General features: G+C 40.5%; 1 protein-coding gene and 1 pseudogene across 1 annotated transcript in view; one reads left to right on the forward strand and one right to left on the reverse strand.

The window, feature by feature from the left end:
* The window catches only part of LOC147333619 (protein NLRC3-like), a 231,567-nt gene that overhangs the window by 158,562 nt on the left and 56,997 nt on the right, over positions 1–16,008 (forward strand). The gene's annotated exons all lie outside the window — the stretch shown is intronic.
* On the reverse strand, positions 11,903–13,101 carry LOC147333625 (uncharacterized; annotated as a pseudogene).

The raw sequence follows: 16,008 nt of genomic DNA on the forward strand, positions 1-16,008 counted from the left end.
TGTTTACTGTCTAACGACAGCGCTAGCATCTTGTGTAGTTAGTGTGTAGTGTTGTGGATAGTTTTGTGTTGTGTGTCAGAACAATGAAATGACTGCTGTCTCCAGGTAAAAAAAAAAAAACAGGAGTGATACACGTGCTACTGTCAGACCTGCAGGTTGTGATGGTCTCCTTCACAGTGGACAGAAACTATTTTTTTGGACTGGCACAAATAATTTGTGTGGCATCTTATTGAATGCAGAACAGCTGATTGTTATGTAAATAGTTTGAAGTGGTTATTTAAAAAGGGGTAAAAGGTAAATGGCTGCAAACAACAAAGTTGTTTGCAAAACTTTTGCACAGGATTTTATAATTGACAATTTATATTTGCATTTAAAGTTATGAAATATGATTCATTAAATATGTTGTTACAGTAAAAAATATAACTTTTTTTTGTCTGATTTTAGATCAATTGTGGTAATACAGTATGTCAAAATGAAAAGATAACTGTAAATTCAGACGTGAGGTTATGCAAAAAAGAATGATATCAAAAAAGGCAAAGTACATAGATTGTAAAGGTGAAATGTAGAGTTAAAATCAGTAGTTAAAAATGGCCAATTATGCCCTGGACCCCAGAGGGTTAAACATTTATTTTTAAGTAATGCAATAGTTACTTTTCAAGTAATTAATTACTTTTAGAATCTTGTAACTCAGTTACTAACTCAGTTACTTTTTTTGAAGAAGTAACTAACAACGCTGGTCATGATATCTGGTATCAAGTATCCCAGCAAGGTAAAGTCTGAGTCTGTGCTGTAAATTGTCACCCAAAAAGCTGACACATTTATCTGCATAATGCCCTACACGCTGAGCCACAAAAACCACCGTGCACTGAAAGCTAAAAATGACCTTCATTGTTATTTCTTTACAAATTATCACTGAATACTTTCAGACTGAGTCTTGAAACTCTACATTTTTCAGGGCTTTTTGTGGTTCAAATATTTTTAAGCATATTCCAAAATGCATTTTGAGTATGTTGCAGGCAAATGTTTTCAGCCCTTTATAACTCTGCAAACCTCAGTTCAGTCAGGTACATTTTACAGTTTTACTTTCCAAAGCAACTGTTCTGAAGCTGTTTTAGTGTCTAAGGATAATTCAGAATGGATAGCCACAGATTTTCATTGAATGGATCTGTTTTAGTGTGGAGCTAACCTGAGGCAAGGCTCAGTTGCATTTGCCAGATTTTTCCAAAGAAAGTTAGAAAAAAAAAAGATAAAAGAAAAAGCACACAGCACAACCTCTTAACCACATGAGGACAGTCCACCAACTCATCAAGAAACTTAAGTAGCATTGTTCATGACAGACCACGAAAATCAGTCTGTCACTCAATGCACTTCCATACACCTGAGCAAGCAGCAAACTGGGGAGAGCTTTTTCCAAATACCATCACCGCTATTTTAAATACTCAAAGCATCATGTACCCCAATTCAAGTTTGCTACTGAAATGCACACAAAGTATTGTGCATGCATGTAAATATTTATTTTTTGTCTTTCCACTTAACATTGCTCACCTGGTTCTTCTGGCTCTTGTAGAATCCTTTCTCTGCAATCCTCGCTCTCTCTTTTAACTGGTAATTACATAAACATGTTGTTTCTAGCTAAAAAAATATGGTATCCATATTCCATGACAGTATAACGCACTATTTGGTCATGTGAAACCATCATCAATGAATCATTTTACAGTTACCACATCATGTTGACTTATTTCTCTGTCTCTCTCCTCCTCTTTCAAACTTTGTGCTTTACCCATAATAAAAATATAAGAATTTTATGGATGAGAAATAACATCCACAACTTTTTGGACTCTTTCAAATGCTTCACTGATTTGCGTAATTCATTTACTTCTCCCTTGTCTCCCTGTCCTTGGTGTTATTGAAGCCTCATTTATTCATGACAAACCTGCTGTTGGACCGTTCACTGCCTTTGTGCATGCGCAGTAATATCCTGACATAAAGAAAACTGCAAATAGAAACCTGTTTTCTTTCTAATCTCTGCCATTTCCAGGAGACCATTCGTCACACCATAACATTTAAAGATGATGAAAATAATAATTCAGTGCGCAGTTCTTACTGAAACTATTACTGTAGATGAACTCACCAATAACTAAACTTCCAGAAACTGACAATAGGATACTGAACTCCAGGCTTCAACATGGAAAAATTGTAATACCACAACTAGTTTGACTTATTATGTTTTACAGACACAAACACTAAAACGAGGAAGAGCGTTAAGCGCTCGGCCTCGTTGGTCCTGCTGTGAGTCCTTTAGCCGTGAACTATGGAGCGGCAAATTTGTGCTGGATATAAGCTGTACACAGCTGATGTTAGCCATGAAAACATTACAGACTGCTAACATTACCTTCAGATGGAGCTTCACACTGAGACGATTACATGCAACACAAAGTTCACGAAACTTTGAGAAAGAAGGAAGCGCGAAGAGAGGGGTCCACAAACCACGGCCCTGTTACGAACACACTGCGGTCTCTACAGCTACACTTCAGAGAAAAAGACCGACGCTGCATTCAGGTGCACCTCGGAAATCCCCAAATCTCTCCTCAAACAGCTGGAAGGCTGCCCGATGGTTTATTTCTTCTAATTGCCCCGTTTAGTTGAAATACAAACATCTGCAATCACTCTGTTCGTCTTCTTCCAGCAGCGTTTTAACAATAAAACGCTGCGTGTCTTTGAGTATAAATATATATTTTTATGACAGCCCAGTGAGTACCGTGTTAAAGTGAGGAAGAAGCAACTTAATGCAGCAATCAAAAATTTCTGATGAAAAAAACAAAACAAAAAGTAGAGACCAAAGCGAGTCACAGCTGCCACTGACCCATTATAGATTATCTGCCTAATCATATGACCCTCGTAAGGGACAACTGCCATTAGGGCTTAGATCTGGGACTCTCCATCAATTGGTCTTAGAACAGAAGAAGCTTCTTGGATGGGAGGTGAGTTTAATTATGCTTAAGAGTCTTTCATATGTTTGACATCTAGCTAAAAAGGTAAAAAAAATCTTTATTCATTCAGTAACATTGCATGGTCTGGTATCTAGCAAATAAATCACATTTTAAACACAGTTTGAACAGTCTGCACTGTCAGACAGTTATGAAGCAGAGGCTATAATAGACATCCTTACAGTGGGAAAGAGCTGCCGGTGACTTGGAGCAGAGAAACACGGTGTATTAATGCAATTCTCTTTCACATAAGCAGGACTAGGCTTACAAAAACCTTTTGTCCAGGTAACAAATCTGTTATATGCACATGCTCACGTGCCTAAATGAGCAGCTTTACCCCAAGAGGCGCACTGAGACCAATACCTACTGCACATATCATCACGCTGGACACTGAGTGGTGATATTTATGTTGCTCCGGCACAGCTATAACCTACCTTACATTAGTTTCAGGGTGAGCTTCCTTTTCATCAACTCTTCTTCCGAGTACATCAAAATTATCTTCTCATTTGATTTCAGGGCCTATTTCTAACAGTTAAATTGTTTTACTTGCTCCCTCACTCTCTCTCTCTCCTTTGTTCCCTGGGTTTCGAGCATGTATGAGCAAAGATGCAGCTTTTATTCTTCTGATATGTTTTTTGGTTTGTTTTATTGAAGTCTATTTTTAATTAAAATCATGATAGACTTGTGATGTTCCTGTGGCTTTTGGGTTCGACCACTGATCTGATTTTAAAACTTTTGTTTTAAAGTCCTAAGACCTGAACTCTTCCATGGCATGCGATTTTAATTTCTCTTTGGTATTTTGGCATATTGGGGCCTGATGAATGTAAAAACAAAGAACTGCCAGTTTTTGGGGTTTTTTTTTACCTTTTTTTGTTTTTAAGAAAAATTAGAGCCACATATGACAATATTCGTTTAAAAGTTTGATAGAACAGTAGCAGTATAATGTCCTTGTAAGTGGATATCAGGCCCTTGTAAACCAAAATTGTCATGTTTAGTTAACGGACTCAGGCGCAGACCAGAAATCCTTGAAGAGAAGACAGTTTATTGATACAGACAACACCAGTTGATACAATGTGCTGGAGGGGAGGGGGGTCCAGGGCTCCGGGGTCCATGAGGGAAAGGAAGGGGATCAGACGTGCTCCAAAGAATCACTCGGCTCTCTCCACAACTGGGTTACACAAATCCCAACACTCCTCCATGAGATGACGGGCAGGTAGGGAAAGATCTGTACACAGAAACCTTAGTTATAGATGAACAGACGGAAACAACTCACAGATTCTGATTCTCAAACTACTGAGCGACTGACGCTGATAGCTCAACGATCCAGTGACGAATAGCACAGTGCTGCCATCTTAAGTAGGGCTCGCGATTACGCAGAGAGAGAGAGAGAGAGAAACACATGTTGCCTAATATGGGATCAGCTGGTGAGGCACAGGGACCATGACAAAAATTAAGTATTTTGGTCTAAATAACCCAAAATGTGATGTCCATGTAATGGTGGATTAACAGGTGTTATTCTAAGGAGGGAAACTGTTGAGTATTGCAGCATCGACAGCGATCACTTCAAGGAAAATGACGGCGGAGGCAAAAATTTCCTTAATATTTTGGGAACTTTATTCCACATCGACACACAGCAAAACTTTTCCTCATGGGTGCTATTTTGTTGTGGTGAACTTTTTTTTCTTAGGGGCGTGATGACGCAGCATGCGTGCCCTTACAATGAAACAGTGCCTCCTTGTGGTGACAACTAAAATACTGTCTCTCTGTTAAACAATAGTAACCATAATGCAGTTAAACACACTGTACAACATGAGTACACACAATGAATATCTTAACACCCCCTCTTGTACTCAGGTTGCTGGAATCTAAAGAAAAGTTGTACAATAAACAATAAACAGTTGTACAATCTCTACCACACTTCCTTTTCCTTTTTTTCTCTCCCCCTTTTTCTTCTTCTTTCTTTTAAGCACCAAACATAATGTCACCAAACTTTGCAAGATTTAGCTTAGAAACAGGTTTGGTCATAACATCTGCAACCATTTCTTCAGTGGTGCAATATAACAGACACATTTTCCCTTCATTTCCAACGGACCTTACAAAATGATATTTAATGTCCACATGTTTGTACCTCTGTCGGCTCACAGGGTTTTTAGCCAGGGCAATTGTTCCCTGGTTGTCCTCGTACACTATTGTTTGAGTGTATCTGTAGTCATCTATACCTTTCAAAAGCTGTTCTAAATATATACATTCTTGCATTGTGGAAGCCAGAGCCATATACTCTGCTTCACAGATAGAGAGTGCCACAGTGGGCTGTTTCTTGCTCTTCCATGGAACTAGAGAACTGTTCTTACATAGATGTACACAGTAACCAGTAGTGCTGCGTCTGTCGGCGGTGTCACCTGCCCAGTCAGCATCACTGTAGGCTACTAGACCCAAATTTTCATCTGTGTTTCTCCTTAAACACAACTTCTTATCTTTGGACCCTTTGAGATTTCTCAACACAGGCTTCACAGTTCCCCACTGTTCCTCTGTAGGCTCATGGAAATGCTGTGATAACTTGCTTACCACAAAACTCAGGTCAGGACGGGTACCTGATGCGAGGTATATAAGACTGCCTACAGCCTCTCTATACAGGGAGTGCAGAATTATTAGGCAAATGAGTATTTTGTCCACATCATCCTCTCCATGCATGTTGTCTTACTCCAAGCTGTATAGGCTCGAAAGCCTACTACCAATTAAGCATATTAGGTGATGTGCATCTCTGTAATGAGAAGGGGTGTGGTCTAATGGCAAAATGGGTCAAAAGAAGGACTTGACAGGCTCAGAAAAGTCAAAAATAGTGAGATATCTTGCAGAGGGATGCAGCAGTCTCAAAATTGCAAAGCTTCTGAAGCGTGATCATCGACCAATCAAGCGTTTCATTCAAAATAGTCAACAGGGTCGCAAGAAGCGTGTGGAAAAACCAAGGCGCAAAATAACTGCCCATGAACTGAGAAAAGTCAAGCGTGCAGCTGCCAAGATGCCACTTGCCACCAGTTTGGCCATATTTCAGAGCTGCAACATCACTGGAGTGCCCAAAAGCACAAGGTGTGCAATACTCAGAGACATGGCCAAGGTAAGAAAGGCTGAAAGACGACCACCACTGAACAAGACACACAAGCTGAAACGTCAAGACTGGGCCAAGAAATATCTCAAGACTGGTTTTTCTAAGGTTTTATGGACTGATGAAATGAGAGTGAGTCTTGATGGGCCAGATGGATGGGCCCTCTCTGAACAGTGTCTGGGAGGCTGTGGTTGCTGCCGCACGCAACGAAGCATGAGAAATTACTGAAAGGAACCTAAACTGGGAAAAACTAAAGAGAAAACTTGAAACCATCATGAAACGGGGTGAAAGGCAGCGAGACGCAGACTAACAAACAGGACACCATGGAACACAGACGAGCCGACAACGAGCACGGACCGACACCCACTATATATACACACACAAGGTAATCAGATAATCACACACAGGAGGGAAGAACAGCTGATTCTAATACACAAAGACGACTGAGTACACACAATGAATATCTTAACAGAAACCCTCCAAACAACAGACAGAGCAGTGGAGCAGCCAAGGGAATAGAAGGATATAAAAACTGTATCACTAAAATGTAATTTATCATACAAAAACAGTTAAAAATGTAAAAGCAATTAAAACAACCCTGGCCAGAGAGAACACAATAAAAATCAATAAAACATAAACACTAAAAATCCGGTGGCATCTGCCACGGCGTTAAGTCACTAAAAGTCCGGGTGGCGACAACCACAACGTTAAAATCCAGTCAATCGGAGCGGGGCAAGGAAAACCCGGCGGCGTCCTCGGCTGTCCTGTCAGTCTCTCTGCTCCGACGTGCCCGTATGGGCAAAGCTCCTAACGCTGCCCGCTGCTTTTCTGTAGCACACCAGCACTATGGTCTCGCCGTTGGAGGTAGGGCGCTGTCCCGCTGCTAACTAATCCCCCACCGTAGCGTCCTCTGGCCTCCAGCTATTCCAGCAACAGCACAGCTCCCTCTTCCTCTTCGCTCGCTAAGCGTCGTATGCCCTTGCCACGTACTGCATGGCAACTTGCACCAACCCCGTGCTCCAGCGCCAACGGTGCCGCTGCCGCCGCTTGCGGCCGTCACCTGCCACTCCTATTTCGCCATGTCTGCTGCCCTCTTTCCCCTGACCTGCCAGGCCCTCTTATTGGCCTCTGAGACATCCCAGGTGTGTCAAGTTCATAATCAGGGAGGGGCGGAGTCAACAATAATTATAATAAAAACATGCAAGAACAAACACTGTACAATATTAAATTATTAAAAATAGTAAAATACAGCAACTCATGCACAATGAAATATGCTAATGGCCTGACGGTGAAGAAGCCGTCGGCCTCTGGAAGGAAACAGAAGACATTTCAGAGGCTGCAGGCAGATTTCTTTGATTTGGGGCCTTTTTCAGCTTTATTTACAGAGCAGTGAAGATAAGTGACAGCAAAGCAGAGGGAGAGAGAAAGGGGACGTGGCCCGGGTCAGAATCAAAGCCAGGCCAGCTGCTCTCCACCTTGTGACACATGGTCACCTGCTCATCCTAGTGAGCTCCACCAGCAGCTCTTTCACACAGTTTACACTGTCAAACACCGTGTGTGGACCTCAGCTAACAACAGGCTACATTTAAGTCTGGACTACAAGCTTTTATATTGAGGCAGATTTTTCACTGTTTTTATTCCATCAGCAGTTCAACATCATGAGCAGCTTTGACATAAAGACATCAAACTCAAGCTTACTTTAAACTGGATCTACTTTTAATACAGGGGCTCAAAAACAACTAACATCTTTATTATATATCAGGACAGAAAGTCATTTCATCTCAAATGGAAAACAGCTTTATTTGGAATAATCAGCACTATCAACTGGTTTGGGATCTCCACCAGTTTCATGTCTTTACAGCTTCTCCAACAAAGTTCCTGTGAAATCAGCATTTTTGTCTTTATTGGTTTGATAGTGATTGATCATTGTTCTCACAGCATTTTGAGTGGGAACAGTTCAAAATGAGAGTAGTGGGAGTTATTTACTGATTGAAACAAGCTGAATGTTTCTGTGATGATGAAGATCAGCAGCTCAGCTGATCAATGAACTGACATCTATCAGTCATTTCATGAGATGAAGTCATCAGCAGACATTTGTTCTAACTGTGTGATAAATGTCAGAACATTAGGGCTCTGCTTTAGTCACTGCTTGACAAGATGCTCATTGGCTCATTGTTGAATCCAGTGGCCCAGGTGGAGTCTGACCTCTGACCCTTTGCTGCAGGTCTTCTGTGTTATCTCCACTTTCATGTCTGATCTTCTGCTGTATCGTCCAAAATAAACATCTGGATCATTTCCAACACTTCAGCAGATCTTTAGTTTGGGCAGTGCAGCACAAAATAACACATATTGTACTATACTGCCCACTTCCTGATCTTATTGGATCTGTGTGTGAGGTTGGTGAAGGAAACACATGTTTACTGAGTGAATCGCTGCCATTAGGAACTAGTTTTTATATCACAGCCTGGAAATCACACAGGACCATTTCTGCAAGTGAAAAGTTGTAATTGGAGGAAAATAATAGTATAGTTTGTGCGACTGTTGTTTGTAAATGAAGAATTGTGCTGCTGACCTTTGACCTTTTCTTTAGGTGCACAGAGCCCAGAGGAGTCCAGAACTGAGGCAGTGCTACAGATGCTATGTCTTCAAATAAAGTGGTGTATTATCCATGTTTTCTATGGATCACATCCAATATCCTGATCTAACGAGCCCCCTGTTGCGACTTTCATCCATAAATAAAGCCGCGGCCGGCTGAGTTGGTTGTGTCCCTGTGACGCGCCTCCAATAATCCATAATGAGTCGTACTTGTACTTTGCGCATTTATTTTAAGAACAAAACAAAAACAAACATTTGCGCTTTCAATCAATTTACAAATAGCGCATGGATTAACTGGTGTGTCAAAAAATGACGGTCAACAGAAAAGTTTGCCCACAAACCACTCACCCAACACCCCTGCTGCGAACACCAACATCAGGTAAATAGACTGTGACCACACCCACATACCATCACCTGAGACGCAGGTAAAGCTATACACCTGTGCCACCAAAACAAAAAGGAAAAACATAAACATGGACTTTGGCTCTTACACCCCCTTTTTGTGGATTTTAGAGCCTCTTCCTTTTGCTGCGTCTGCGTCTCATTTCAAGCACAAGAGCAAGAAGTGGATGAAGAAACGGGGCGAGTGGGGTCAGTGTGGTGCATGTCAGCTGTGCTCACACATGCTTTCACAAAGAACATGTGTATTCATCGGCAGCATTAAGGTGCACTTTAGTCTTCACAATAATAAAGTATTCTGACTTTATTCTTCTGAATCCTCACAGTCATGTTGCAGCTCTGCTTTGCTTTAAGAAAATGTTCTACCAGGATGTTACTTTCCTAAACATGTTCTCCAAATGTTCCAAAGAAGGACACACAAACACCATCTGTCCTTTCATCATGTGTACAAACGTGTTCAGATGTCAAATGTAGCGTGAATGGATGCAAATGTGGATCGTTCCAATAAAATGAGACAGTTTTGTGAGTGGATTACAATTTGAAGTTCATTTAAACCTATAAGAACATGTTATTCCAAACAAACTATCCAACAGGAAGCAGAATCAGGGGAACAGGAAACAGTGGAGGTGAGCTTCCCTCCCTCCAGGACATCTACAGGAAGCGGTGCCTGAGGAAAGAGGGGAGGATCATCAAAGACTCCAGTCACCCCAGCCATAAACTGTTCAGACTACTTCCATCAGGCAACAGGTACTGCAATATCCGGTCCCGAACCAGCAGACTGAGAGACAGCTTTCTCCATCAGGCCATCAGAATGCTGAACACTTCATAAGACACCTCACCTCCACTACTGGAACTTCAACATTATGCACTCCATACTGTACATTAATGCTACTTGTTTGCAAATTTCCAACTATTTTATTTTATATATATGTATATAAACACACACACACACACACACACACACACACACACACACACACACACACACACACACACACACACACACACACACACACACGTAGATATACATACACTCCTATATTTGTACATGTATTTATTCTTATAATTCTCAGATTTAACCATTCTTATATTTTTCTAGTTCTTATGTTATTGTATTGTATTTTTTCCTCTCTTGCTTGTGAAGCTCGCACACAAGAATTTCACTTGCATGTGCTGTACCAGTGTACCTCACATGTGCTGTGACAATAAAAGTGATTTGATTTGATTTAAAAAACACACAGAGATGCAAGGAGTGCAAAAATTGCTCTTTATTTACAATGCCTGGAGTACACAGGTTGTATACAGTGACAAACAAACAGAGGGAAATCAGGAAAGGGAGCAAGGGAAGGAACCAACAAATAATTTTGCAATAAAATATTTATTTTTCAACTTCTCCAAGTGAAATCCAACAAGTGTATTTAACAGTGAAAGCAGAGTGGAAGCTGCTCATATATAGTTCAACCCAGGCTAAAAGTATGTTGAGTAGACCAGCATCATCAAAGTGTCAGCTCTCTGAACATGTTGCAAGATCGCCATCTGCAGGACAAAACTAGTTTTTCTCGCCCTCCTCGTCAATGTCACGATGACGTCATCGTACAGCAAAACATGCAGATCAGGTGACACGACTGTCTGAGACACTGAGTTAAACTGTGGCAGGTAAACATGTGGAGGCAACATGACGCTGGAACATCGTTATTGCATTATACAGTTTCCTCTCTAACTGGATGATGCTGTGAAGAAGAACAGCTGTGGAACCAGGGTCCTGAGTGTCGTCTATTGATGAATCCAGGTAATTGTGTTGCTGGTGGAGATGATGAATCACAGCGTCCATCTCACGTTGGAGTCAGAGCTTTTCTTCAGCTGCTCTGGTCTTCAAATGTAAGACATCGACGGCTCTCCTTTTCAGGTCCGTTGGAATATCACCTTCTTCTGTCTGAGAAATATTCATGAAAAAACCTGACAAAACAAAAACAGCAGCAGTAACAGTAAATTCCGCTTATAAATTCACTGAAAAGCCACATTTGAACTCTACCTACTTGTTCATCAAGGCATGAGTACAAGGGCAAGGAGACTTCACAGACATGTTGAAATTGTCCTTGTGATATGAAGACCATGGACTGTGGTGGCCACTGCAGACTGTTGGACTCTGTTACAATCTTCTTCAGTCTCCTGTTACAGTCGTGGATTTGCTTGGACAGCCTGATAGCGACTCCCTGTCTGTCTGGAACAAAGCATTTATATTAAAAAGACATTAACAGAAAATACAAACACTAACAACACATGTCAACATCACATGATATTTCAATATTTATATTATTTATTATATATTTTAAGACTTCTACATTTTATAAATAGTGGGAAAAATGCTTTGGGTTGTTAATAGAGACACATTAAAGCAAACTTTGCTCGATGACAATGAGCACAGTTAAATCAGTACAATAAGTGTGGAGCCTTCAGAACGTGTCTGTGTAGGTTCTCAGTCATCCAGATCATGGTAGTCTAAGAAGCAACCACACCTTCCCTGCAGAACATTTTGCAAAGTGAAATTTGTTTATTGTCCCGTCAACAGTTTACTTACAGAATCTTCTTTGCAGGAGTGCGGTACAAACATCTTCACTGTGAGGAAGTGACGGATCACTGAGGAATGACACACAAGTTTTATGACTAAAGAATTATTGTAAATAAATGACGACAACAATGATTTTTTGGATTAGCAAACAGAAGCATGAATTTATATCAATACCTGATACAACAGTACAACAGAATGACTTATTTCTGATATTGTTAAGATGTCAGGTTGGAAAATGTTGACCTTAAATTAAATGACCTCCAGAAAAGTCCGACAGTGTTTCCACCGCAAAGTGTCACAAACTCCCTCAACAGAGACCTGGACTCTAAAGAGAGATGGTGAAACAGCTCAAGGAGAGCTACTGAAAGGCTGTCTGAGGCTCGTCCGCTGTAGCAAGAGAAAGCCCAGATTTTAAGAGAGGACAAGCTTTGGGTTCACAGACACAAAAAGCACCTCTGCAGTTGCATAGCTGACCTACCAAAAAGAGGCAACGATAAGAAGTTATTCAACATTTGTTTTTATGAACCACCTGAGACCCACTGCCCTCATATGGAGACATGCTGGTGGTGGTAGCTCCATCTTCATACTTCTCTTTCCAATATATCCACTAACCCTCTGTGCACATGTACAAACTGTCTCAGCCTCTCAAACTTTCAAACCTGAGCTGTGCCTGCAATGTACTCATTTCTAATCCTTTCCATTTTGGCCAGTCTAAGCATTTAGAAATAGATAAAAACAAAAACACCATTCAAAGATAATTCTTACTTTTTCTACTTTTTAGGTCCAAACAATCTGAAATATCTTGGAGAAATGAACAATATATCCTAAACCTGACCTCAGGTCCATGAGGTTAATGCAGTCATTACATGGACATGTTTCATTTTAAAATCAGATCAGAATAATCTGGCATTAAGTAATAAATGTGTAAGAACAAACTTGTGTTCACAAACATGTTTATCTCTCTTGTGTTTACTGCATGGGTCTGTGATCCTCTGGTAAATGTAGCTCTGACTCAGGCCAAGTCGTCTTATAGCAGGTTTGCTATAGAAAGACAAGGATTATGGGAAAAAACAAAAAAGAAAACAAGCAAATATAAAAGCTATTTTACAGCAATTATGAGCTATTTTGAAAGAAATCTGAAATCCCAACATTTATGAATATAAATAATGATTAGCTTCTTACAGTCCACTTCTCTGGAAGGTGGATAGATTTTTGTGTGTTTTCCTAATGCAGGTTTTACAATATACACAAGTACTGCTGTGTTCATACACCGATGTTCTCCATGTTCTTTGCACATAATGCAAATGTTTGTGGATGGTGCTGAGGATTTATATGACATCTTTCAGTGAATCCCACAGGCTGAGATCTTCTCTCTTTGCCTTACTGTTTGCTGTCTCTGAACCAAAATTGCTGCAAGTCACATTATCCATTGGTGACAGGGCACCCATGCTCCGGGCCGATTCCCGAGCCTGCCAGGCAGAGGGCGGAGTAGGTTTGGCTGGATGGCTCCCAGGCCTTAGTCGGATGAAGGGGGTATGTGGTGGGTTTGACGTGTTCTGATGGTGAGTCCATCTCACCTGCACCTAGGGCTGTTCGATATAACATATATATCGGATGACGATATAAAAACGTCTATCGTTTCATTTTATGCTATTGTTTGTTTCGTGGTGTCGCAAAATACTGTTTACGGCAATATTTTTTCATTGTTTTGATGGTCACTGTAGTGGCTAAAGTTCTCTCTTTTTTTCTCTTATATTTAATATAACCACACTACGGACAAGCGCCTGCGTTGTTGTTAGCAACAACAATGGTAAAACCATCGCATGTCCGCGCTGGTTTAGTTTCTACATAAACCTTTCACAATAAAGCTCAAGATCCTGTTGAGACTTTTCAAAATAAACTGAATCACGTGAAAGAGTATGCAGAAGCCAAAAAGAGCTGTCATGTGCTAAAAAATAAACCTTAGACTGAAATGTTAGAACAGGTTTTTCCCCGCAGCACGATGTGAAATAAATACCCACAAAGAAAACGGTGGCCGTTACAACTTGTGTCTAAAAATGTATTGTTTCATGCATCAGTTAAAACACTCGACTCCAGGTACACGATGCCCAGCTTGAAACACTTCACGCAAGTCGAGCTGCAAGAGATTCACAGAATTTACAGAAAATGTTACATTTTTGTGATTTATATCGTTATCGGACGACAGATGTCTTATATCGGGATTTGAGATTTTGGTCATATCGCACAGCCCTACCTGCAATGCAGGTCCTGATAGTGTGAGGCTTATGTCCTCAAATTGTGGTTATGCAGGTGTTGTGCCAACAAGTGATTGTCTGCCAAAAACTGATTTCCGGTATTTGCCAAAACCTGATTGCTTGTATGTAAACTGCTAAAAATAACTTGTTGGTCTACAATATGTGAAACATATGTCAAATATATCCCTCATGAATTATATCAAATCATCTTGACCAACAAACAACATTCCTGTAGCAAGGTAGAAGCCGCAATCACTTTTTGGCAGTGACCTTTGTATCCTTTATTTGTGCAGTTAAAGAAAATTCTTGTTTACTTTAAAAATGTCTCTTTTAAGAGTAATCTGGCCAAGAGGACAGCTGAAATTGCAACAAATGCAAAAATAGTTCTGTAAACATATTTTAAGTGGACAAAACGAAGCTGATTGATTATAATCAAGTACAATAACACAGCTACAAAGATAACTGAGAAACAGGTAATTTTTAAAATTTTGTATATAACCCCTTTGTAATACCTGTTCACCGAAGTCTATTTAGCAACATACGTAGCGATATTACACATAAAAAACACACAGAAACATTGGAAATCGGTTTTTGGCACAACACCCGCTTGTACATGTACACAAGAGACACGAGAGTTCTTCTTTACTGATGTTTACTGTGCTCCTCGTAACGTACACAGGCACACCGTAGAACTGGTGAATTCAAATGTACAATAAAGTTATATTTCAACATTAAAACATATAAAATTGAAAAATATAAACAAACATACCACTTTGGCCTGCAAGTGGACACACTGGTGTATTTGGAACTTAGGACTTATAATTTCATATTTAGCTTGGCATTCACATGTCAAGACCATCATCGTGTGCAGCTTCTCTGACCTTTTTCCTAAACAGGAAGTGATCTCTCACCTTAAACCTTCTTATTGATCGATGACTTTCATGTGTCAAACTAGCAATATACTGTATACAAATAAGAAAATGTTAACATGTTAAACATAAAAATAAAAACAGAGAAAATAAAATCCGTGAATGACGTTATAATTACAAGAGCGCCGCTTAGCGGTACAACACTAGCTTTTCACCAGCTGTTACAGTGGCCATGAATATTTTGTACTTGTAAAACAAATGCGATTTGTGAACTGACTTTGTAACCTTGTAAACCAACAGATGGGTTTGGCTGTCGGAGGGGTGCACGGACAAAATCTTTTGATATTTTGGTTTACAATGTTAGAAAACTCAGTTCACAACTATGTGTTTTATTTACAAGTATAAAATATTGATGACCACAATTTTAGCCCTTAGACGCTATGTTGTGTTGTTTGGAGGAAAGAAGTTAATAGTAGCGTTCTCATAAGACTTCATTATTGAAAGTTTCTTTTTGAATGAGTTTGTCTTTCAAAGCAGAAGAGTCAATAATCCATTCTCAAATCAAAAAACTGTTCCATAACAAGCTTTAATTTCCATTAAGTATAATTGCAATTATAAATAAAATGGCTCTGGTCTTTGGAGTGATGTCAGGAGTAGAGCCAGTCTGAGCTGGCTGAAGTCATTCCACCTTAAATCAGCTGCAGTTACAATGCTGAGTAGCAGCAGGAAGGCAGCATGTGTTCAGTTTAACTGGCACAGACTCAAGTGTGTTGTCACTTCGTTGTTTGTTACCTGCACAGGTACAGCCGGTGCCCTGATGGGCACTTTTATGTGAAGGAAATGAAATACTGATGTACTGTACATATTCTAATGTCATCGGTCACAGCCGCAACCGGGTCATCGCTGTGTCAGTCTCTTCACCCACAAACACTGGGTGGTGCAGTCACCTTACAGCTGTGCGCTGCCCTGAATGATGGGATCATTAAGTTTGTCCTCTGTGCCGCCTGCAGGTTTTCCAGATGATCGTTGATGGTCACAGGAGGGAGGAGAGGAGGATGAAGGAGGTGGGCTGTCAGTGGGAGAGCCCCGTGGAGGACAGGAAGGAGGTGGGCTGTCCATGTTGTGGCGTTAACGTCATTTCAACAAGATTAACGCTGACAGCACTAGCGGGAACACAACAAATATGACTGCACATTTACGCCGACATCATCCTAGTGCAAAGACAAGTGGA

This window comes from Aulonocara sp. 'chitande type north' Nkhata Bay, linkage group LG3, assembly GCF_057382095.1.
Source record: "Aulonocara sp. 'chitande type north' Nkhata Bay isolate Kocher_YH1m ecotype deep benthic linkage group LG3, A_spYH_male_GT1.1, whole genome shotgun sequence".
NCBI lineage: Eukaryota > Metazoa > Chordata > Actinopteri > Cichliformes > Cichlidae > Aulonocara > Aulonocara sp. 'chitande type north' Nkhata Bay.